Source organism: Pteropus vampyrus, unplaced genomic scaffold (assembly GCF_000151845.1).
Source record: "Pteropus vampyrus isolate Shadow unplaced genomic scaffold, Pvam_2.0 Scaffold74, whole genome shotgun sequence".
Lineage (NCBI taxonomy): Eukaryota > Metazoa > Chordata > Mammalia > Chiroptera > Pteropodidae > Pteropus > Pteropus vampyrus.
In genome coordinates, this window is record NW_011888855.1 from 4,157,677 (window position 1) to 4,158,790 (window position 1,114).

Consider the following 1,114-nt stretch of genomic DNA (forward strand, 5'->3'; position numbering starts at 1 on the left):
GTCCCCCTCAAGATTCCCCACTCCCCATCAAACCTAGCTGGCCCGCCACTGGGTTGTGTTTCTAATGCAAGGGTGCAGCCCAAGAGAGCAGGACTCACAATAGGCTCATTCCTGATCTTTCTGTACAGTACGGAGAGGATGGAGAAGGGAGTGTTGTCACCAACTGTCTTTTCCTTTCAAAGTTTCACAACAGATGAAGTTGTTTCTCAAGAGCCTAGATGGTGCCCCTGGGGAGGCCCAGCCCCAAGCTTCCCAGATATACAGGCTGAGTCAAGTTCCTAGCAGTCAGAAGGACCAATGTGGGGGCTGCTGCTGAGCCCAAGCGCAGACACTAATGGGCAGGTCTGCCTGTTCCTGGCCACAGACTTCTGGAAATGTCAGGGGCCTACTGTTCTGCCATAAGCTTATGGTAAGGCTTGGGCTCCTGTCCTGAGGCTCCAATTCTCTGGAAAGAAGCAAAAGGCCTCCCGATGCTGGCTGGGTGCAGAAAACCAGGGAAGGCATACCCTGGCCCCAAGGCACTTATGAAGAGACAGACTCACTGAGATCCCTCTAAGCACAGGGCCCAGTGGCAGACAGGGCCTCCAGCTTATACCAGTAGCCCCTTAGCATCCTAAGTGATTTGATGGCAGGTTTTCCAAGTTTCAAGAATCAGGATATGCACATACTTTGCCACCCTCTGCATTTCCTGCTTCGCTTGTGGTCAGGTCCAGGAGATGCTGGGTCAGGGCACACGCTTTCTTCTAAAGAGGGTATCCTCACAGACTAGTGTCCTGCTGTTGGCCAGGCAGGTAGGATTCCCCAGCTTCTGGCTCCTCCTCTGCTCTATGTTCCTCCCAAGGAAAACCCGAGGGCGTCTGTCATCTGCTAGTCCTTTATCCTCTTCCCTGAGCACAGTGTAACAATCATCAGACAGCATGGCTGGCATCATGCTGGTCACTAAGCTGTAGACCTCTCAAAGCACAGATGCCTATGGGGCATACTGACCATGTTACAGAGAAGGCCAACATCAACCCTGGTTGATAACAGGGTCCTGGAGCTTGAATTCAAATCCTGATTGGTTTGCTGTGTGACCTGAGGCAAATATATTACAGGGTGGGTATAACAGGGTGAG

General features: G+C 52.2%; 1 protein-coding gene across 1 annotated transcript in view; it reads left to right on the plus strand.

The window, feature by feature from the left end:
- SLC22A4 (solute carrier family 22 member 4) overlaps positions 1-1,114 on the plus strand; it is a 44,794-nt gene that overhangs the window by 707 nt on the left and 42,973 nt on the right. The gene's annotated exons all lie outside the window — the stretch shown is intronic.